Source organism: Coffea arabica, chromosome 10e (assembly GCF_036785885.1).
Source record: "Coffea arabica cultivar ET-39 chromosome 10e, Coffea Arabica ET-39 HiFi, whole genome shotgun sequence".
In the NCBI taxonomy this organism is placed as follows: Eukaryota; Viridiplantae; Streptophyta; class Magnoliopsida; order Gentianales; family Rubiaceae; genus Coffea; species Coffea arabica.
In genome coordinates, this window is record NC_092328.1 from 37,887,989 (window position 1) to 37,912,247 (window position 24,259).

The 24,259-nt window shown below is 37.5% G+C and overlaps 1 long non-coding RNA gene and 1 other non-coding gene across 2 annotated transcripts; one reads left to right on the forward strand and one right to left on the reverse strand.

The window, feature by feature from the left end:
• Positions 1–10,928: 10,928 nt before the first annotated feature.
• LOC140015058 (uncharacterized) lies at positions 10,929–14,815 on the reverse strand. Its single transcript, XR_011821818.1, has 3 exons — positions 14,379–14,815; positions 12,054–12,126; positions 10,929–11,225 (listed from the first exon to the last, which is right to left on the reverse strand). It is a non-coding gene; the product is annotated as an uncharacterized lncRNA (long non-coding RNA).
• Positions 14,816–23,872: 9,057 nt separating this feature from the next.
• Positions 23,873–23,978, forward strand: LOC113713096 (small nucleolar RNA R71). Its single transcript, XR_003453429.1, has one exon. It is a non-coding gene; the product is annotated as a small nucleolar RNA R71 (small nucleolar RNA).
• The last annotated feature ends 281 nt before the right edge of the window (positions 23,979–24,259 follow it).

Here is a 24,259-nt window from a genome sequence, read left to right on the forward strand (position 1 = left end):
AAAACACTGCAATATATATACATATATACATTCCACTAACCACAACAAACCCACTTCACTTCCATTTCACTGCCTCGGTATCATCGACAGCAGTGAGGAAGAGGGAGCCGGATTCTTTGTTTTGTTTCCTTTCTGTTCGTGAGCTAAAGAAAAAGAGAGGGAGACCTGCGATTCTGCATTCATTCCATCCGTGAGTTGGGGAGGAGTTTGAGTGCCAAACTTCCTTCATCTTAGCTGCGGGCTTGAGTAAGAGAGAGGAAGAGCTAGCAGGCTGCATTTGGATTGCCGAGAGGAGAGAAATAACTTCAGCTTCCAGTCGCAGGTATTAAACTTAAGCCGAGGTAATACTCTGGACTGAAATTGACTGATCAAGGGTGGATTAAACTACCTATGGACTTGCATGTGATGCTTGTGAGGGTGGATGGAAAAAAAAATTATTATGACTTAAGAAATCTGGTTTGGAAAGGAGTGAAGCTGCCGTGAACTTGAGCTGGAGATTTGCAGCCTTAATTCGTTAATCTGTGATGATCTGAGTTTAGCCTTGGACTTAATCTGATAGATAGTTCTTTACTTGATGATGCATGTGAACTGTAAGGCTAGGAATTCGGTTGCATGGCTGGAAATTTGTACTAGAAGTTTTTGGATTGCTGCACACTTTTCCAGTCTAGCCGATAGAGCTGTCTTGGGTATTTCTAGTATGAATTTTGCTGGAAAATGTTTGATTTTCATTTGGTTAAGTGTTTAGCTAACTAAAATTTGGATGATTAAGCTGCGCATAGGATTAATTAACTTTGATTAAGTCAGAAAATTTAAAAGGTACAAAAACAGGTCACATGCAAGCTAACCGAGAGCAGGATTGATTAAATTTCTAGTTGGTTGGTGTTTTGAGGTTATCCGAACTTGTTTGTGGATCAAATCTGGTAGGTAGCTGTTTGTTTAATCATGCATGAAGCTGTTATGAGCTGTGGAAAAAAAAATAAAATAAGAATAACAATAATATTGTAAGAAAGTTGCTGGAGTTTCTTAGCTTTGGCCGAGAAAAAAGAAACAGGATGTTATCCAATTTTTTTCCTTTGAATCTTTGGTTATAAATTCCATATTGCTGGATAAGATATACATAGCATGGCAACTGCACCCCGCATGTTGAAAAAAAAGAAAAAGAAAAAGAAGAATGGTAGAGAAAGTTTCGGATATAATTTGTCAAATTGCTGAAAGATTATGTCGTAGCTGATGCCAGATTTATGGGGACTTCTTGGAGAAATAATTTGCTGAAATATTCTATTATTTGACTCATTTCATGCTGGACAAAATGCATGTTAAGTGTTTAGTGTTTAAAGCAAGTTAAGGATGGAAATCTAGTTGAAAATTTTGAAGTATCTTTGCTGGAAATTCGTACGTGATTGCTGAACTAGCTCAAGCTTTTAATGAGTTTATTTTCTGGATTTGTGTACTATTTGCTTTAGTTTAAGTTGAGCAGGTTATGAGCTATATGTTTAGTGTATCTAGCAAGTAAAAGATGGAGAGTTATTAGATATTTTGAATTAACACTTGCTGGAATTTTCGTGACTTTCAAAGCAAGAAATGAAATTCATGAACCTCTAGAGCTAATTGTTTGTAAGATAGCCGTGACTTATCTCCTATACTTGAGTTAAAATTTCTGTTATTCGTAGCAAGGGATGGTTGTTTGATACCAAGAGCTAATGATTGATGAAGCTCTTGGCCATTTGAGTAGTTTTGCAATAATTTAATTTTTGGTGAATTTGTTCAAGTGATTGGTTGAAATGCATTTGGAAGGTCCACGATTTGTGATTTGGAATTGTTTTAATACTTTGGACTTCCTTTGGTTGATTTTGATTAGAATTGAATCTGTTGAGACCTAGGGCTAATGATTGATAAAGCCCTAGTGAAATTGATGTTCGAATTGTGTTTTTGCTATATTGGCGACTTGGAATATAACGTGCAAATGAATTGGAATCGTGAAGTCCGTTCTAGTCTTTTGAATTCAAGTATCTTTAAATCAAATCTTGTGGGAATATTTTGCCTTAATATCAAGTTATATACATTGAGTATAGTACGTTAATATTAAAATCTAGATATCGGGACTTTTAAAACCTTGCCGATTTGTTAATTCTTTTCTTTATTTAAACTAGTGTTTCACCTTTAATAAATAATTGCATTAACTTTCAAACTTTAAGTTTTTCACAAAATTATCCTTGACCAATTGTTTTAAAGGAAATTTGTTAAAAACATTAGATTTGAATAATTTCAAATAAAAGACAAAGGGAACTTGTTCGACAAGAAAACTTGTTTGAATTAATTTGGTTCTAGTTTGCCCTCTAGAAGGGAAATACCTTTAAAGAAACCATACGAGATATTTTATTTCTTTACTAGCCTTAATTCCAAGGGAATGATTGATTTGTTTCGAGAAATTAAATTAGTTTTATACAAGATAACCTTTTATATACAAAACAAGAGTTTGTTTAGTAAAACTTATAGTTTTAAAACTTGGATTTCTAGGGTGTAGCGAGGACGTGAACTTCGATTCCCAACTTGACTTTTGAGCTTCACTTTTGGTGAGTGTCCCTGCCTGATTTATGGCTATTTGGTTAAAGTGCTTTATCGACTCGTTATGTGATAATTGCCAAAAATGGCTGCTGATCCATCGAAGTGAGCAGTGTGTACTTTATCGCACTAGCCTTTCGAGTGGTGACTTGCTTGAAGTGTTTTTCGTGAATATCTTGCTTGCGTTTGCTAAGTGCTAAATTACTAGGCAGGGGAATGTACCACACCATAAGGGTGGGAGGGTTTCTTATCTTGTCCTGGTAATCAAGTGTTGGACGTAAAGTCGTTGGGTGAATCCCTCGATCAGTCTACAACAATCAAGTGCTGGACGTAATGTCGTTGGGTGAATCCCTCGATCAGTCTATAACAATCAAGTGCTGGACGTAATGTCGTTGGGAGAATCCCTCGATCAGTCTATAACAATCAAGTGCTGGACGTAAAGTCGTTGGGTGAATCCCTCGACCAGTCTATAAATATAAGTGTTGGACGTAATGTCGTTGGGTGAATCCCTCGACCAGTCTAAGGTATACTCGACTATTATTGCTTCCCTATTTATTTACTTCAGTCGAATCAATACGTGTTAATTGTTTCAAGTGATTGCATGATTTTGGGGCACCACTGAGTTTTAGCTCACCCCACGTTTATTTGTTTTCCTTACAGGTTCTGGAAATTGAAAGCTTTGAAACTTACTCATGTTTCTCTTTTGGGGTGTACTTGAATACTATGACTACTTTTGTGGGCTGTAATGCGTTACCTTGGATAATGTACTTTTTATTTTGGATTGCCACTTGAAGCTGGAAAAGTGTAAACCCTGATTATGACATTTGGCTTGTATGTGTTTATATTTGGTATGTATGAATTTATATGCTTTGGAAACTGTAAGACTTTTTCTCTTGAATGTAACGTGTGAGGTGTGTAGGAGTCGCCGATTGGCTAACTTCGGATGCTGTTATCTTTAAAGTTAATGTGGTGTTAGCAATTGTTTTATTTTGGAAGAATCGCTATTGTATTAGCTTGGGTTAATCTTCGGAAGGATTTGGGTTAGTGTGCCTGCGTGAGTCCTGGCGAGAGCTAGGCAGGCGGCCCGCCAACCCTCTGGTTCGCCTTAGGGGGAAGTGGGGTCGTCACAAACACCTTATGCATTTATGTATGGAATGGAAGCAGTACTACCCGCAGAGCTTGAGATCCCTTCCTTACGTATTTAATGGAAACTCAGTTGGAGGATATTGAATAGATTAAGCAGCGACATAAACAGTTGTTTTTGATTGATGAAAAGCGCTTAAATGCTATTTGCCATGGACAATGTCATCAAAAGTGAATGGCCCGTCTTTCCAATAAAAAAGTCAAATCTCGCCTATTCCGAGAAAGGGAAAAAGTTTTGAAACGAATTCTTTCTATTCAAGATGAAGCCAAAGGAAAGTTTATTCCAAATTGGCAATGACCTTTCATTGTTAAGAAGGTATTGTTTGGAGGAGCACTCATTTTTACAAAGATGGATGGGCAGGTTTTTTTCTCAACTAATCAAATCAGATATGTGTAAGAAATTTTTTATTTGATTATGTCAGTTTTCTTTTTAAAATATTGTTTGGGGTGGACTAAAAGTCGGACCTTCTTCTTTTCCCTTTGAACATTTTACCCCTAATTCTCTCTTTTGAAGTCTCGAGAATAACCTACTCCTTCGTTTGATAACCCCCTAAGGATCACAAACCCTACACTGGGGCAGATTTTATTTTTCGTTTGTTAAAAAAATCAGTTAAAAGCCAAACTAGGGCAATTTTTTAGTTTTAATAGCCCTATATTGGGGCAAGATTTTATAGAATGCAATCTTAGAATTTTTGAAAACTCTTTAAAAATTTGCCTTCGAACCTTAACATTTCTTAACACCCTACTTGACCCTGTTACAAAAATCATAAAGCCCCGACTTCCTCCTCTTGCAATATTTTCACTGAAAATTGCTTAATTAAATGACAAATGATGTCAATACACCTTCACCAATTTTGCAAGAGAAGGATTATTACACTGATGCCATTAATCTTGAAACGCATTTTTGAATCGATAGAGACTGTCGTTAAATTTGTTTATTAGATGAAAACTCGAAAAAGTGCCTTTTCAAAAAAAAAAAAAGAAAGAAGAAAAAGAAAAGAGAAAGAAGAAAAGAAAACAAAAGGCAAAAGTAAAAGAAAATAAAATAAATAGGTGGAGTCAACCTTAGTAAAAATCCGAAAGAGCGCTAAGATAGGGTTTTGGAGCCCCGACTAAGCCGTGAATGGAAAGTAGAGGGTCGACTGTTAAGAAACTAGTGACTATATTCGTTTGGATTTCTTCTCATATTGAGGTTCTTTTGGCAACACTGAATCTCGGGAACATGATATCCGAAGGGGTCAAATGTGACGTTTCTCTTATCGTAGACGGGCCATTCGAACTTCTATTTGAATCTCCAAATCGTTTTCGTAAACTTAATAAAAGTCATTTTCTCGTTGAAAGTCATTTTACTCTATTTTTGCGTTGTTGCATGAAATAATCTTGTTTAAAATTTTTTACATGCTTTCTATTGAATTCGGCTGGGAGACAATTCCCCGTAATTTATCGTAATAGGTATATAAGCATGTATATCTCTTGCTATACGCATGTTTGGCTAAATACATATACTGGCAGGTCAAGAGCAGGTTATACGACATTTCTAAAATGGACAGTTCCTCGACACCAAAGGGCTTATTTTACATGGTTCTCAAGACTCAAGGGACTGTACAGTGGTGGCGTTATATTTTTTCGTTGTAGGTGTTTTCATTTCCTTTTGCAGATTTGGATTACGCACACCTTTTGAATGAAGAGAAAGAACAACACTCATTTCACTAAAGTCTGATCGACATTGGGGCAAAAATTTTTCAAAGGTAATATCTGATTTTATAAATAAGTTTAATATTTGATTGAAAAATAGCAAAAATTGAGTTGCACCTTTTGATTAGAATGCATTTTCATTTCTTCGTCATTTTGTTACGTTTAGATTTTATCCCACCAATCGTTATCTTGTTGGGTTTAAATTTTATTCCACCAACCCTTATTTCGTTAGGTTTGGGTTTTATCCCGCCAACCGTCATTTTGTTGGGTTTAGATTTTATTTCACCAATCTTTGTTTCATTAGATTTGGTTTTATCCCACCAACTTTTATTTCGTTGGGTTTGGATTTTATCCCACTAACCTTCATTTTGTTGGGTTTGGATTTTATCTTACCAATCTTTATTTATTGGATTTGGATTTTATCCTACCGACCTTTGTTTCGTTGGATTTGGATATTATCCCACAAATTTTTATTTCGTTGGGTTTGGATTTTATCCCACCAATATTTATTTGTTGGATTTGAGTTTTATCCCATCAACCGCCATTTCGTTGGGTTTGAATTTTATCCTACCAATCGTTATTTTGTTAAGTTTCGATTTTAGCCCACCAATCTTTTGCTTTGTTAGGTTCAGGTTCGGTCACACCAACCTTTTATTTTCTAGGTTTAGATTTTCCAATTCGTTAAGTTTTATTAGTTGTTTGGACTGGAATTAAACTCCACCAATTAATTTAAATGCTTATTAGTTTCAATTTTACTTAGAACTCACTTTATTTCGTCACTGTTTTCATTCAATTATTTCGTCACTGTTTTCATTCTGTCACGCATTGTTATAGGGAAGCGAACTCACCGGCTGATCGTCTGGCAAACTATGGGGTTGATTCTGAGTCAAGGCAGGTCTTTACTGCTTTTGCGGATCTACCCCGGTTAGTCAGGGGGGACCTTAGGATGGATAGGTTGGGCTTTCCAACGTTTCGTAGGCGGGTGGTGAGGCACTCATAGATGTTGTCTCATCTGCTTTCTCGTGTGTATGCTTGGTTTCAGGCCTTTATAATAAATAATAGTAGTATCTTTTCTTAAAAAAAAAAAAAAAAAAACTCACTTTATTTGTTTTGATTTAGTTGCAATTGAAGCAGACAAGTAAACAATTTGGTGTCTACGTCTTTCTCTTGAATTCTGCGAAACTCAGACAAAAAGGGGCAAGTTGTAGACACAAAAAAAAATTTTTATATTCTTTATTTTTATTTTTATTCTTTTTCATTTTTCTATCTATTTGTTTATTTTTATTTTTATTTTGTGTTATGTTATTTTATGTTTATTTCTTACTTTTTCTAAAGAAAATCAACTCAAATTCATTTTTTAGAAAATTAGAAAGAAAAGAAAAGGAAAGGTAGAAAAGAAAAAAAAGAAAAGAAGAAAAGGAAAATCAAATCAGATTTTTGTCAAAAAAAAGAAAAGCTTCCCACGCACGCTTGTACTGGCTTCCTGCTTCGTAATTGCAACGGCAAATTGGCATTCCATTTCTGCTCAATTTTTTTTCTTTTTTTTGCCCCAACCCTTAGCCACCTCACCCCCCAATCTCTAGCAAGAAAATTCTAGAATCAAATCCATCCAATGGCTTCAAATGGGCCACAAGAAAACCAACTTATCTACACCATTGCTCTTAGGATTTTTTTTGGGGGAGGGGGTTTGTTCCATATAAAAGGCTTAAAAAAACAGCCATTAGAAAAAAAAAGGGTAGGAGGGCGGCAACAGAAAAAGAAAGGGGAAATAATACGGGAGAATAGAGGGAGAGAAAGAGGGGGAGCAGCAGAAAATTTCTGAAAAAAAAGCTTTGAATCAGGGCTGGCGATTCAGCCCCTTTCTTCACCATATTCCGAACTCATCAGGGATTATTTTTGGAAGATGTTTTTTGCTGGGTAATCTATGTTTGCTAGGGAGGAAATTTTGTGTTGAAGGTTTTTGGAGAAAATCATTACAACATCTTCAAATCAAAGCTCAAAATTGCAGTGTTCACGATGCTTGAGCTCCTGTGCAACAGACGAAATTTTGTTATGTCCGAAATTTGCATATCCTACCTGGGATTTTTCACACTTCTTTCGGTCTCATAAGTAGCAAAGGTAATCCCTTTCGCCCCTCTCCTCCTCACACCAACCCAAACCTTCACTAGATGTACCAAAGATTTTGTTGCACTTCGTTCATTCTTCTACTCTTGCTATTTTTCTTCCTATGGCAGCCCACCAGTTGGATTTTGCCGCATGATTTGCTATTTAATCTTGTATTTGGAAAAAGAAACTTGATGATTGATGTTTGGGTTGTACAATTTTATCCAAAAGCTGCATAAATCAGTCCCGAATGTTTGCTGGTTGGGTGAAATTCCATAGCTTTAGAGTTGCTGTGATAGTCTTGCATGCAAACTTCTGAAAAATGCATTTTAACCCCTAACCTTTTAAATAATCCCACAGTGACCCAAAATCTGGAAAAAATGAATCAATTTTACTCCTTTTAAACATTATTCCTCTTTTGCATGTTTTAAGTATGTTTTTAAACAAATTATTTCTGGATTTTAGGGCTTAATAATTTTTGATAGATTTAATATTTTGTTGGGTTTGGTAAAATAAATCAAGGTTTGGGTTGATGCTGTTTTGTTGGGCTTTTGATAAATGATTTTTGTTTTATTTTCTGGGTTTTGACTTGGGTTTGGGAGCCAAAACCCATGTATTTTGGTTAGGTTGGTTTGGTAAAAAATGACAGGCCAGCCCGTCTTTTTTCCTTGGGTTTTAACTGGGCCGGATGATTATTTGGCTCAAGGAAATGAAAAAATGACCCGCTAGCCTTTTCGCTTCTTAAGAGACCAGAGACGGAAATTTCATTTCAGTCCCTGATCTTTTGAGTTTTTTACTCTAACCCTAAAAACTTCAGATTTTTTAAAGTTAGGTCCCTAATTTAATTGCAATTTGATCCCTGAACTTTATCTTTTGTTCAATTTTGACCCTAAAAACTTTCTCAATTTTTGCAATTAGGTCGCTAACAATTTTGATTTCTTAAGTATAATTTGTCTATCTTCTGTAATTGTTAATTATACTTCATTTAAATGTTTTTAATTAGGATTTCATGGTTATTTTCATTTCTTTATAATTTATTTGTTAATTAAATTGGTGCCTTAACCATTTTGTTAATTTTGAAGTATAAATAGGACAAATCCAACTTCATTTAACCACTATTTCAAGGGAGGTATCTTCTTTTATTATTTTAAATCTTCTTATGTGCTCCTATGTATTTTTTTTAGGTGTAATTGCATGTTTTGAGTGCTTTTTCTTTTAATTACTCATTTTATTCATTTTAAGTTTCATTTATTCTATTTAATTTTGATGATTATTTAAGAGGCATTTAAATGCCAAGTTACAATAGATAGATGCTCAAGACATGTATTTAGTTAGATTATGTAATAGATAGGTTTTAATTTTGCCAAACATGTAATTATTTAGATAATGTAATAGTTAGGTTATTATTTTCAAATTTTCCCATTAGATTGTAATTAGGATTCCAAATGTAATAGTTCGGTCTTTATGCGCATTTCTTTGCTTGCATGTTTGTGTGTTTATGTGTTTATTCACTTTTTTTAGGATTTTGCATTTAGATATCATGCCTACGTGTTATGTGCTCTATGTATTTTATGTGTTTATTTGCTTTAATTATAATTTATTTGTTTATAATAAATGTATGATGTCATCACACTAGTTCAACGCTATCTATGGCCTTTCTCCTCATTTTCTCACTAGTCCAACGCTAATGAGGACTTGTAGAAATGTGCTAGTCTAATACTAGACCCTTTAAATCGTTTTCGCGCTAGATTCATGTCTTGTGTGACATTTATTGCATTTCATGCATATTTGTCATTTTTAGGACCTTTTTCTCACCTTGCATGGTATTTTCCTACTATTATTCCCTTGCTCTCTATATGTTTGGACCATATTATTTAGAATTGTATCTCATTTTAAAAAATTAGAAATAGGTTAGTCCATTTGCTTGATTAGATTAGGAGAGTCACACTTCGAATATGAAAAATGGACGAGTCTAGTTTCTTAACCTTAGCATGCTCTTAATCCCCCTATAGAAAGGAAAATTATGTCATGAATTTTAGACTCCCATACCCGTTATGTTGCATTCCTCTCTCTTAGATCATATATATTTATCTACTATTATTTTTCTTTTTTCGAGTTTCATCTTTTGCATATTCATGATCTCGTCAAAGAATCATTTTTCGGCATCGCAATTAATGTAATTGGTCTCAATTAAACTTTGAAAAAACATTCCGACCCTCCTGATATCCCCCTAGGTTTAGATTCGCATCCATATAGAAACACTCTAATGTGATAAGTTTATAGGTTAGATTAGGAAAGTTTTGACTAAATCTCGCAACTAACCTTGGCTAGACTGAAAGGGTGTCTTAAATTTGAGTTTATCAAATCTTTGCCTTTCCTGCTTCAACCGTGACTCTCGAATTTTTTCTCTTATTTTCAAAGATTTGGAGTCGTCTAAAAGGAGTTTTATTATTATTTATTTCTTTAAAAATATATTTTGGATGATTTGGTACACCTAAACTCAATATCAAGTGGTGTCTCCTATTTTTTCCTAAAAACCCTTTTTAGACTATTATTTTGGTCCAAAACCGTCGCATATTTTAAATCCCATTTTAGGCACTTTTTTATTTATTTTCTAAAATCAAAAACTAATTTTCAAATAAAACTAATCAAAAACTCATTTTTTCAACATAAATTTATTTTTTTCAAAAAAATGGGGCGTAACACTTAATAAACTAAATTGTACAATTTTGCCATTTTATCTTTTCATCCAAAAAAGAAATAGAATCTATAATTTAATTAGCTTAAATTTATTAGGTGTGAAACTGACAATATTTATTTTTAAACCAAATTAATAAAAAGATAAAATATATTATGGAAAACATTAAAAGAAACATTACAATCCAATAATTCATATTACATCTAATTTTTTTTGAATGAATTATTGTTTTATAAACTCAAGAGGAAACCAACAAGGTTACACAATTTTCTAACATTCTCGATTCCACCAACCCGCAAAGTTATCCTACTCTCTTCCTCCTGATCGAAGGCATGCCTAATCTGTCTATGCAAATTTCCCCGCGTGCCAACCTAGGAATTGCACTAAACTGGTCATAGATGCTCATAGTGCGGTTGCGAGCAGAAGCGCCCACATTTGCTAGTCTATCTGCCACCCTGTTAGCTTCTCGATAACAATGCTCAAACCCCGCCGCATCCTCAGCCAAGCCCCAAATCGGTTCTATCTCCCTTCGTATCACCCACGGGCACTGCAACCGTCATTGAATAATCCCAACCAGGGTAAGTGAATCTGTGGCGGCCCCACTTCCCCTAAGGCGAACCAGAGAGTTGGCGGGTCGCCTGCCCAGCTCTCGCCGGGACTCACGCAAGCAAACCGACCACTAATCCACGTATAACTTAAAATCAAAACACAATTTGTCATCCGGACGTGCCAAACCTTTAAACGACTGGAATATTAAATCACATTAACTTCAGAGATAACATTACCAATGAACATCCAACCGTTCACTCTTAAATACATCTCCGACTAGTTCAACACAACCTACAAATATACATTATAAACCATACAGCAAACTCATCAAGCTCAAATAAATTCATACAAGCCAAAACTTAGGGTTTGCACTTTTCCAGCTTCAAGTGACAACCCAAAACAAAGATACAAGTACGATTCGAAATAATATTTACATAACGATAAGATAGACTTCAAGTTTCTCGATTCCCAGAACCTGTTAAGGAAAACAAATATCGTGTGGTGAGCTAACGCTCAGTGGTGCCCAAAACATGCAATCATATAAGGCAAGTAACGAGTATTAAAATTCAACAATTAGGAAAGCGTATAACAGCACACGGTAGGATACATGGCTCTCAGGAGCCATTCTCCGCGCTTGATCAGAAATTACCGTAGTTGACCCTCCGTCAACTCTCACTACTAACGGTCCATGTAGAACTCCTTATTTTACTTAACTCCGGCCACCGATCATACCCCAGCTCCGGGCCCGCACGACAAAATAAAAGAGAGCGGTAGTACTCGAGTATACCCCCTGGATAAACTAGTCGAGGGATTCACCCAACGACGTCACAAAATAAGAAATTACCAGGTCATGATAAGAGGCCCTCCCACCCTTAAGGTGTGGTACATTCCCCTGCCTAGTGATTTAGTACTTGAGATAGGATAAGAGGCCCTCCCACCCTCAGGTGTGGTACATTCCCCTACTCAGTACTTAGCACATGAGATAGGATAAGAGGCTCTCCCACCCTCAGGTGTGGTACATTCCCCTACTTAGTGCTTAGCAAGTATTCCAAGGTTTTAGCATTTGAGATAGGATAAGAGGCCCTCCCACCCTCAGGTGTGGTACATTCCCCTACTCAATGCTTAGCAAGTGCAAACAGGATATTTCACGAAAATATTTCAAGCAAGTCACCACTCGAAAGAGCTAGTGCGATAAAGTACACACTGCCCACTTCGATGGAGCAGAAACCATTTTTCAATTATCGCATATCAAGTCAAGAAAGCACTTTAATCAAGTAGGCATAGAACAAGCAAGGACACTCACCAATTCAAAAGTAATTGAGCGAGAAATCTTTAATTGTCCCCTCTGGGATTCTCTTCAAGACTAGCTTGGGCACCTGAAGCAATTTGACAAGTATTTTTCACTCATAATCACGCATTATTCAAGAAAGGAGTTACACTCATGTAGACTTGTCAATACCTCAAATTAAGAACCTTAACCACTCAAAATAAAGGTTCAAAAGTGAGGTTTTATTAACACAAGGAAAAAAATAATTTCCTTCATGAAATCAAGTTTAAAGCGACCAATTATCATCAAGAAGGAATAACGGGTTTTCAAAATTTCAGTTTATAAGAAATCGGCAAAATTTCAGCTTTGCACGTCAAACTTAGAAAAATCAGATCTTGTACTCAGTAGGTCCAAAATTGGAAAACTTGGTACCGTTGGAAACTACTTCCAAAGTACTAAAAGTTCCTAGAATACACCTTTCTAAGATTCCACATGGAAAACATTCAAAAATAAGCTCAAAATCTCTGTTTTTAGTTCATAAAGCAGATTTAAGTTGATTTTTGGTCAACTTTGAAAATTCGGAAAAATTCACTTGTTTAGAACTAGCTTTTGAAATTTATAAATCTATTAGTGTTGTAATCCAAGAGTATAAAAAAATAAACGGAACAAGAAACGGAGTTTTGAATACTAAGATATGGCAACTCAAAGTTACCAAAATTCCTTTGTGAAACATGGGTTTTTCAAACTCGAGTCATGAACTTTGGTAATTTATTTGATCCATGAAACGGTCTCTGAATAACACCATAATTAGCAGTATAATACTACCATATAAGGGTTGTCTCTCTACCAAATTTCATAGAAAAATAGGCATGGGAAGTCACTTAACAAAATCACTCAAGTTTCCAAAATTTTAAGGCAAAGCTGCCTTGTATATAAAAATTTCCTTTTCTAAACTTTTGACCAAGGAAAATCCTCTAAACATGGTTCATTTACATAGAAAAGGTTTAAGGGTCATCCCAGAACAACATTTGTGGTGGTTAACACCAAGAGATTAAATTTGCAAGTCTACACTGAGCCTTGCATCAAATCTGTCCCAAAAAGGAGGGTTTTCAAGAACAGAACAGGTTTCATATTTTGATCACAGGTCACTCAAATTAACTTGGAATTTGGCATGGTTTATGGCATTGGAAAACATAATCATAGAGCTATAATTTCACAGAAGAAATCATTTTGAAATTCGGCACACAACTAGATCGAATTCGAGCCACAAGTTGTAGCCTCAGCATTTTGTTCTTGTAAAACAGAGAAACAGAGTAGTCATCTTTAAATGGTTGGTTCGGCTCACACACATGGAACCAGAACATACATTTTATACCATTGGAAAGGCTGGGATATCTAGTTTCAAATGCCGCTGATGGCACTCGATTTTGACATCGGAGCACAGAGTTATGGCCGAAATACAAAAGCGGGTCAGAGTATTACGAAAACAGTTTTCCAGATTTACTGGCTTCACGAAATTGATCCCATTGACCAACCAAATCCCAATATTTTTAAATGAAACTTTATACACCATATATTCAACATATAAACATGATATATAAGTCATGAAACCCTCAAAATTCTGCAAAAAGGGGTGCGATTGAAACAGGGCAAACCTGAACATTTTTGAACTACACATCCCTTGAAGTCGAGACTAGCTAGGTATCATTAATCTACCCATTTAAGCACTAAACTAGCATTATATCCATCATCAATCATTAATCCAAGGGTGGGAGTTCATAGAGCCCACCATCAAAATTTTCCGACATGAAATAAAACAAATAACATGTAATTTTGGCAACTAATTCCATCACAATAAATCTGTCATCGGCTACACAGAATTCCAGCAGTTAATTGGTCATAAATCCAACTTTTTACTCGGCTAAAACATGATATTAAGTACTCAATTTTGGCATGCAATTACTTAGCTAGTCGATTAACATTTCTAGTTCAAAAATCCGATTCGGTCAGCAACAAGAATCATCCAAAAATCCAGAAATTTATTCAGTTTTCCTCGGCTAAGCTTGCATGTAAGCTGATCCATTTCATTTTTATTTTTTTTCTTGCTTAACCGAGCCAAGGAGCTGTATACAAAGCTTAATCATCTTGTTCTTAGTTAGATCAACGCATTTATCAGCTCAGACTACTACAAAGAGACATAATTGAAGCTGTATTTCCCAAAACAGTCTCACGGCAATTCCAATTTCTTCCTAATCAGATTTTCTCATGCCTTAATTGCATCATCCGAGTGCACAGCTCAACAGGCATGTCCATAGATAGTTCAATCTATCACTAATCAACTTATTCTAGCTCAGTAATTACCTCACAAAGAAGATTATACGCACGGCAGAAAGCTGAAGTTTCTCCCCTCTTGGTTCACACGCGATTGAACGTGATGTTCCTGGTTGCAGTGGTTGCAATAGTTGCGGCTGGAACTGATGGAAATGGTGACAATTAGCAGCTGGGTGAGGTTTAGAAAATGCAAAGGAAACTCACGCACCGCCTCTCCCTCTCTTTCCTCAAGCTCACTGACAGAAACAGAAAAGATTTCAGCTCGCAGCTTCCTTTTCTTTCCTCTTGGATTGCAGAGTGCGGCTCAGTCTCTCCCTCTCTATCTCAGTCGATGTTAACGAGGTGAAGGTGGAGTGTGGTCTGAGGTGAATTGTTGCAGAGGAGGTGGAATGGAGTTGCGGTAGTGGTTTGTGATATAGAAATGAGGAGGGAGAAAGGTGGTGCCGCGGTTTTGAGAAGGGGTTGAGTGTAGGAGTGGTAAAAGTTTTTGCATTGGCCGGTTAGGGTGGTGGAGTTATAATATTGTCCAGAAATTTTGATGGGTTTGCATGGTAATTTGTGAGGTAGTGGAGGGTATTTTGGACTTTTCACTTTTCCTTCTAATGACCACTTAAGCCCTTGATTCGAGCATAATCTCACGAATTATCCCCATGCGTGATTTAAACTCCTAATAGTGTACTAATCTCGCGAGGGTTTCGATTATCGAAATTTATCGATTACAATTTAATATTAAGGTTCCTAGTAATTCCTAACATTATTACCTAATTATTTAAACTATAAAAATCAAGTTTGACCTTAATATATAAATTTAACATTCTTAATATTCGTTTATCCTTTTATATCAAAACTTATTAACTTAATCATTATTAACGCTTAAGATTAGCTATCGGAATTCAAAGAAATTTAATTGTTAAATCAATGAAATAATTTACCTTCGAAATATGAATTTAATGTAACAAAACTAGGAAATTTAATAGTTTAGCACAATTCTTTTATTTTGCACATAAAATTTATTTCTACGCACTTAATTAAAACAATTAGATTTAATGCTAAAATTTATTAAAGAATTAAAAATGCAAATGAAATATGCACTGATATTTATATATATATATATATATATATATATATATATTTTCAGGGTTCTCACAGAATCCACTTGTATACTGACATTGGTGAACCCCTTTTGCTTGCACAGGCGAAAACTCGTTAATAGGGCCAATGCCTCTGCCCGCAAACTAGTAGTTTCTCCAAAATACGCTGAAAAAGCAAATAATGGCAATCTAAAAGAATCACGTAGAATTCCTCCACCACCACTCACTCTTGGGTTGCCCTTGGAGCATCCATCCATATTTAATGTTAACATCCCCGCCTCCTTCGCCTTCCATCCCATTAGCTAGTAGCCATAGCGAGTTGGCGTTTGCGTTATCCACTCATATAGCTGAGGAAAGGTCTGCACCGCAACCCTTTGATTGAACTGGACTTCTACCACCGCTTTCACGTCCAACAAAATGTCATGACAAATCCTCACTATTCGCATCCGGATCCCTTCATAATACACTTGATTCCGAGCCTTCCAAATATGCCAGCATATATAGCTTGGAAGAACTAAGAAAAGGAACCGTCTTTTCACTGTGTGTGGCGCAGACATCCACCATCCCGTTATCCATGTCCGTAGTGAGGAGCCTAGCTGTGCCAACCTACACAAACTACCAAAATAATCCCATACTCCCTTTGCAATCTTACCCTCCGAGAAAACATGCTCCAAGGCCTCAATCGATCCCTCTTGGCAGTACAAATATTTTGATGCCAGTTGTACTCCCACTGATAAGTGACTAATTTACGTAATAATTGTATGACATTTTATATTATTTTTAGTCACTTTGGTTATATTATTGGAAGAATATGAATCATTTTGGCTATAATTGGTGAATAAATGTTTTTAAGTGATTAAATGAGGTTTTTATCACTTTTTACTTGGATTTTGTGTATTTTGACAGTTTTGACACATTTTCGTATTTCGGCTATAACTTGAGTTACAATGATCGGATTGGGATGATTCTTGAACCCATTTGAAGATAAGAGATAGATCTACAACTTTGCTGAAGACATCTAAATCCAGTTTGAAGGTTTTCCAGGTCAAAATGCCGAATTACAATAGCAAATTTCTACTGGTCGAAGCTGGAACAGGGCAATGAGCAGGCAAGGGTATTTCAGTCATATCTCAGCCTACACAGATCCAAATGAGGTGATTCTTGATGCATTAGAAATATAACTCAAAAGGCTACAACTTTTGTGTTTTAGACATGAGCTGGTTCAGCCTCTAACATCAAGAAAAGATTGGTTGAAGTTGGGCCAAAAACAGAGCAAGTGATCCACACTCGGATCCACTATTCATCCGAACCCTCGGTTGTTTCTGGGTTAGTGGAACCGAGCTCGGATCCATACGGATCCGAGGTACTGTAGCAGCTCGGATCACTGGCCGGATTGTGGTCAGAAAAGGCTGCTCTGTACGCGTAAAACTCAATTTCACCTCCACCAACTCACATTGGATGCTAGACATGTGAGAAACATTCCCAGCTGTAAAAGGGAGATGTAATCCTCATTTCTTGACCACCTTTCATCATAAAAGAGCCAAATTCATTGCAAAAAGGGGATTGGGAGTTCATAGCAGAAAATAGAGAGAGACATACGGGAGAAGCTGGAAGTTGCAGAAATGTAGCTCTTTCATCTCCCTAGTGTTAGTTTAGCTTAGTATAGAGTAGTGTAGCTTTTCCATTCTTGTTTATTATCTAGATTAGGATGAAGATGGAGGATGAAGAAGGCAAGGAAGAAAGCTCATGTGACAAGGGTTGTATTCCTTCCAAACTCTTTATCTTTTGTATTTGATTCCAAGTTTAGTTAATATACAAGTTCTGGATTTTGTGTTCATTATGAGTTTCTAAAGTTTATACCTTGGGTTTGGTTGAACTTTCTATAATTGTTAGTGTTTATTATTTGGTTATTTGACTGCTATGATTTGAGCAAGTTATTTAGCACTTTAGCTCTTGAAATCATGATTAATCTGGTACCATTAATTGTGATTATCTAAGGTGTTGTTTCTGCAATGAAAATTGAGATTTAACACTAGTTCAAGAAGTGCTAAACATAGGGAGTACACTCACGAAAGTAGAGGTGCACTTATGTGGTTTTTAGTGATTCATTTCATGTAATTTCATTGAAGAAATGAACTTGTAGCTAATTTCATAACCATGAAAATAGGTATGGATTAGTTATGGGTATAATTGATTCACTACGAAAGTAGGATTCAAATGCATAAGGAAATTACACCATAATTAGCCTAGATGTAGTACTCAATGATCCAAATATAGCACTTGCATGAGTAGTTAGGGATACCACAACCTAAGGAGCTTTTATTTGTTATTTTGTATAATTTCAGTAGGTTAAATTTGTTATAATTTATTGATAGTCTAAATAATAGAGAAGCTTTAGTAATACCGGTAATTGTTCACTCTTCCTTGTGGGATTGACCCGATATATACCCTAAACTACTAGTTGATCTGTATACTTGCAGTGAACGGGTGTAATTCGGTATTTTTTAGCTTGCACGTATGTAAAATACCCGTCACCCACCCTCCACAAAGCACCAGTTAGTGGCAATCTCCCCAATAGCAGATGCATCATGAAGAAAGAGATTTTCAATGGAATCCGCGGATGCCATACCTGGGATTGTATCAAAAAGTAGTCACGAGACTGCCGGACCTCCTGAAAGGCCGATGCCAAAGTGAACCTCCCTGATGCCGTCAGCCTCCATATAACCTCGTCGCTCCCATCTTGCTCCGGGACCGGATATTGTAATATTGGGAGGATAATCTCTTGCGGAATATACTGGGTGAGCAAATTAAACTTCCATTCCCCATTCATGCAGAAGTCCTTGAAAGTGAGGGCCGGATATACCAAAGTTTTGAGGCATAGAGTCTCACTGCCCAACCAGTTGTTGTATCAAAAGTTACAAGACCTTACATTAACCAGCCATAGCATGGATAGTTTTGCCTTTCGGCTTATATTTAACATTCTTCTCCACATTCTCGAGTCAAATCGTTTCCATTCCACCTGGCAAGGATGGAGCGCCCTGCAGTATTTTGCCCGCATAAATTCCGCCCAAAGCGACACACCTGTCCGAAAGTTCCACCATAATTTGCAGGAGAAGGCCGAGTAAAGATCCTGTAGCTTTTTGAACCCCACACCCCCTCCTCAATCGGAAGGCATAACTGAGACCATTTGATCCAATGAAACTTCATTCCTTCTCCTGATGATCCCCATAGAAAAATTGCACAAGCCTACTCTATTCTTTTAAACTCCGAGGTAGGACACACGGTAGTTAATAGTAAATGTACTGGGATGGATGAGAGCACATGCTTTATCAAAACTATTTTCCCCCCCGGGGAAATCAATCTTGACTTCCAAGACATAATTCTAGCCAGCACAGCCTGACACATCTCTCCAAAGTACACAGATTTGCTTCGGCTTAAATACAAGGGAAAGCCAAGATAACGAATTGGAAACTCCTATCTAGTAAACTGCGTAAGCCGCTCAATCGCCCTTCTCCGAGCTATTGGTAGGGTCCTATGAACCAAGTAACCACTCTTTTGTACGTTTACCAGTTGTCCCGATGAATGCTGGTAAGCATCAAGCACCTGCACCAGTCGCTTTAAAGCAGCAGTAGCCCCATTCGAGAAAATTAGCACGTCATCAGCAAACACTAGGTGCGTGACTGCTAGACATCTCGTAGGGACTCTGAACCCTACGAAGCCCTGCTAGATTATTGAGGCTTCGTGAGAACATCTCCGAACCAATAATGAACAACACTGGGGATAATGGATCTCCTTGCCGGAGACCCCTGCTAGATTTGAAGTAACTGTGGGATGTTCCGTTATTGATGATTGAAAACCAGACGTTAGAAATTAACCTCCAGACCATGTCTATGAACCGCTCCCCAAACCCAAATTTGCACAAGAAAGAAATAATATGCCACCAAGACATTCGATCATATGCCTTAACCATATCCAGTTTTACGGCGACATTCCCCCCTCTTGACTTCTTGCCTATAAGCGAGATCAGCTCCTGAGCTAGCAAATAGTTATCCGTTTTGCTTCAGCCTTTGACAAAACCCGTTTGCTGGGGAGATATAATTCTCGACAGTACCAAGGCCATACGTTCCACTAAAATTGTGGATAATAATTTATTGAAAAAATTGCACAGGCTAATTGGTCTGTACTTGGAGAAATCCTGGGGATTCGAACCTTTAGGTATCAAAACAATTGAAGTGGAGATAATGAATCTAGGCAGCTCACTTCCACAGAAGAAACTCACCACCACCCTATGCAAGTTTTACGCAATGATATCCCATGCAAAGGTAAAGAACCTACTTGTAAACCCATCGGGACCAGCCGCATTCTCCCCATCCATAGTGAACACCAAACGCCGAGCGGCCTCTATGTCAGGAGCCTCCTCCAACAATGAATTTTCCTCTCCTGTGACCATTGTCGGGATTAACTGCAATAGCTCCCCCAGACTGGACTCCATAGACCTCGAAAAAAGATCCGAGAAATACTCGATTGCCTCCTTTGCTATGTCGTCATTCATCTCTAGCCAAATTCGATTTGAATTTTTCACCCTCTGTTTCGCTGCTTGTACTCTCCTTTGCTTGACAACCGTATGAAATTACCTTGTATTGCGATCCCCACTACTAAGCCATTTAACCCTGGCTTTCTGCCTCCAAAATTGTTCTTCAACTGCCAGTGCCCTATTAAGCTCCGCTCGTGCCCTGTGAAGCTCATCGTGGTCCTCCTCAGACTCAGAGTTTGATATGCCATCCTCTAATCTCAGAAGCTCCGCCTCCACCTCTCTGACGGCATTAAAAATGTTGCCAAAGTGCTGCTTATTCCATTGCTGAATCGCCCTCCAGGTTCTCAACAACTTAGCGCACAAAACTCGTAGAGGTGATCCGTGTACCACTTGGTTCCAGGTAGCCCGAATGACGTCTAAGAAATCTGGATTGGACGACCATATATTCAAGAACCTGAAAGGTCGCGGCCCATTATCCATTCTTGAAGCAAAAGAAAGTTTCATCAGAGCATGATCAGACGGATGTCTCGCTAAATGTACAGCAGAAATCATCGAGGCCAAATCTGCGTACTCTCCGTTAATCAGGCATCTATCTAGACTCTTCCAAATCCTAGCCCATCCCCTCCGATTATTGCATCATGTAAAGCTCGACCATGAAAAACCAGCATCGAATACCTCGGCCTCTTCCATGAATGCCAAAAACTCAATTCCTTCGGCCACAGAGAATGGTCGCCCCTCTCGTTTTTCATTAGCATCTACAATGACGTTGAAGTCTCCCCCAATACACTAAGGCAGAGAGTGGGGTTTATCAGATAATAAATTTTGCCATAAATCCTGCCATCCCTCCACAGAACACATAGCATGGACAAATGAGAAGATCAAAGGCCCCGGCAACCATAGGTGTTGGATAGACAGTGAAATATGCTGATTAGAGTTACCAATTACCGAACAAATTAACGAACAACTATAGAAAATCCAGAGATCCTCTGATATGTTAACAATGGCATAATCAAATGATAGTTTCATGCAAATATACTTGACTTGAGACACATCTAATTTTGGCTCAGATATTGCTACAAATTGGACACCATGCAAGCGAATTATTTTTTTCAATCTTCTTAAATTGGACGCTTTCGACACCCCTCTAATATTATATAGCAGTGTATTAATCATAACGTAATACCTGGAAAGAGTTATTGAGAGAAGTTGTGGACCGAAACTGCCTGTCAGATTGAAACTGAGCACGTAATCCCTTTCCCCTTGCCTTCCTACCATTCTTGGCATTCCTACCGACCGAATCGATGTTTAACCCCATAAGTGAGTTATCCAGATTCTTCTCTCGCATGACCACCAGCCTTGGCGATAAATTACCCGCCACCAGGGGCAATTCAATCACCAATTTGTTGTCGCTCACACCACTGCCCTCCTTGTTTAGCTCCGCTGCCCTCGCCTCATGCACTCCTGAAGCCCTTTCATCACCACCCAGCTCCAGTCTGCTAGCTGGTTATCTCCGCTCCTCTTCCACTGAACCAGTTATCCCATGCGAGGTACCAGGCTGCTCTTCCACAAGTTGCTGAACTGGACAGCATTGCTTCTGTGAAGCCGCATCAGCATCCTCCTTCAACGTCTCATGCTCTGCAATTTCAGGATCACCTGCACCCGCCTAGCTTAGCCATACCTCCATGTTTCCCTACCTCCACATTCACTGCCTCGCTCCGTATAGCTGCCCCCACTGCTTTATTCCCATCTAGGCTGCCCATGCAGCTTGTCCCAGCCCCAATGCATGGAACTGGATCCTCCCCACTTGTACGTTCAGGCACCACTTCAAGTCTTGCAACTGGGTTCTGTTCGGCACGCACCCTCCAATTCCTTCTGGTTTCCAGATTCAAAGGCTGCTCCATTGAGTTCTTTCTGCACTCCTCTACAGCATGGCCCAACCTCTAGCAAGAGGAGCAATAGGAAGGTAGCCCCTCAGGAACAATTTTCTGCTAGAAACCCATCTCCCCTTCCACTGCTACTCGCACCCTGGTGCAGATAGGCTCCAGCAAGTCCACCTCCATGCACACTTGTGCTACACTCGGATGCGACGTAGCTGCCGTCGCCGAATCCAGGAACAGAGGATTCCCCACCGGTGAAGTGATTGAAAACAGTGAGTGCTTATCAAAGAAGTGAATGGGCAGCACTAGTAAAGAAACCCAGACCGGAACTAGTGACGACTCCTTGTTGATGTGAAAATCTCTTGCCCAGCGAAAGACACGCATAGGAAACTTCCCCAAGTGCCATATACCTCGCGTCCAAATTCTGTTGAAATCCACTTCCGACGCACACCTGAGGAGAACATGGTGATAATCTAACAACCCAACAGAGATTTGGTCTTTTGGATTCAGCGTAGCAAAAAACTTGCGGATTTCCTCCAATGAAGGCCTTCCATGAGAGAACTTTCCCACTAATGCCCATCGATATGGTGTTGCCAATTTTTCAGTATCTTGTTTGGAGAAGACCACCGCTGCTTCTCCTTTGTAAGTCGTCACAGGTTTCACACGGATGGGAGAAGAGGCAGGTTCAGTAAACAATTGAGAAAAGGACTTTTGTGTTGACGGAGACAGCCCTTGCCCCTCAGTCGAAGGCTGAAGGGCAGCCATGGCTCACAGGGAAGCCCTGTTTTTGACCAAAGAAAGCTGGAAAATGAAGAATTGATGCTGAGTAGCAGGCTGTCCTTCCCAGCTTGTTAGTTCTCCTCTCTCGGTTTTTGCTTTATGGATTATGAAGGATTTGGAGAAGTTTTGGCTGAAATAGTGTCACTCTGTCGGCTGACCAAGGATAGGAGGAAATGAGATTTCTTTTGCTCTCAATACTCTCTCTCTCTGCTGGTCTCTTGGAGATAGAATGAAATAGTTTTTGGGTGAATGTTTTGAGTGTTATGGCTAAAGGTTAGTGGTGTTAGTGGGAAGATTGGCTGAAATAGAGGTTATTGAGGCATATTAACAAACATAACAAGGCAAAACTTAAGTTCTTACATTTCATAAAGTTTGGACAGATATGAAATCCCAATTTTTACCAACAACCAGTAAGAATAACTTAGAAGCACATCTATTATTAGTAAAAGATGAAGCTCAATTATATAAGAAGAAGTGATTGAATATCAAGGTAAAAAAAATGCAAAAAAGAGGTCAATCGGGCTTCATATATATAACACCTAATATTTTGAATAGAAAATTTAGAATTAGATAAGGATTTTGAATACAGAATATTAGCTTGTTTACTTAAATAAGGATTTTGAATAAAAAATATTAGATTGTTTAATTAGATAAAAATTTTGAACGTAATTAACAAATAAGGGTAGATTTGGTAGATAAAATAAGATAGTTGAAACAAATATGTTGATTCTTATCAGAATTAAGCATTCAGTTATAATTCCTGTGCTGAAAAAAATACACACAAATTCAACACTACTTAACAAGTTCAGCAGATGAATTTTTATTTATCAAATACCCAAAACCTCTTAATGTCTAAAAAAGTTTAGTTTCAACACTTTTTTATGTTATCAAATAGATTTAGTCTTAGTTATTCACGTGCTTTGATCGTGATTTTTAAGCAATTGTATCATGTCATTTTACTTGGTTGGTGGTATAAAATTTTTTAAAAAAAACACCGGTTCGCTGCTTCTTCAATTTAGCACTTAACATATTACTATAGTCTATTTCATATATGCCAGTTGCTCTTCCATGTCTACCTCTTTCATTTGCCTATTGATAATTGTTAGAAGCTATCTTCTCAATTAATTGTTGGGAATCCTTAGCAGATTTTTCCATTAAATACCTTCCTATAACTACATCTATATTAATTTTAGTAGGATAAGTTGAACCATTATAGAAAATTTGGACATGAGTCAATCAGATAATCCATGATGTGGACATTTTCTTTGTAACTCCTTAAATCGCTCTCAAGTTTCATGTAATTATTCACCATCCTATTGGTGAAAACCAGTTATTTTTATTTGCAATTTTATTGGTGGAAAATATTTGTTCAAGAATGCTCGTCATAAATAGCCCAAGTAGCAAAATTATTAGAAGCATGTGAGTTTAGCCATACCTTTACTTTATCTCGCAGAGAAAATGGAAAAAATCTAAGTTTAATAGCATCACTGCTTATATCATTGAATTTAATTGTATCACAAATCTCCATAAAATTGGCTAAACATTCATTAGAGTCCTTTGTTGAATTGCCACCAAATTTCTCCAGTTGAATCAGAGCAGACTTTTTTTTTTTGTACGAGAATCAAAGCA